Genomic DNA, 374 nt, shown 5'->3' with positions numbered 1-374 from the left:
GTGAGTTGTTCCAACATCATTTGTTGAAAAGATTATCCTTTGTCAAAAATCTGCTGGCCATATATGTGTGGGTCTGTTTCTGGACTCTGTTCCATTCTTCTGTATATTTATCCTTATTCCACACACTGTCTTTATCAATGTGGCTTTAATCTTGAAATCAAGTAATGTCTAAGTTTACCTATTCTGTTTTTCTTTTTCAAAATTGGTTGGCTATTCTAGGTTCCTTACATTTCCATATAGATTTTAGAATCAGTTCATTGATTTCTACAGAAAAGCCCATTGGAATTTTGACTGGGGTTACATTAAATCTACAGATCAATTTGGAAAGAATTGACATTTAACAAAATTGAGTCTTTTGAGCCATGAACATAATA

This window comes from Galeopterus variegatus, unplaced genomic scaffold (genome assembly GCF_000696425.1).
Source record: "Galeopterus variegatus unplaced genomic scaffold, G_variegatus-3.0.2 Scaffold2915, whole genome shotgun sequence".
NCBI lineage: Eukaryota > Metazoa > Chordata > Mammalia > Dermoptera > Cynocephalidae > Galeopterus > Galeopterus variegatus.
This window is presented reverse-complemented; position numbering follows the sequence as displayed.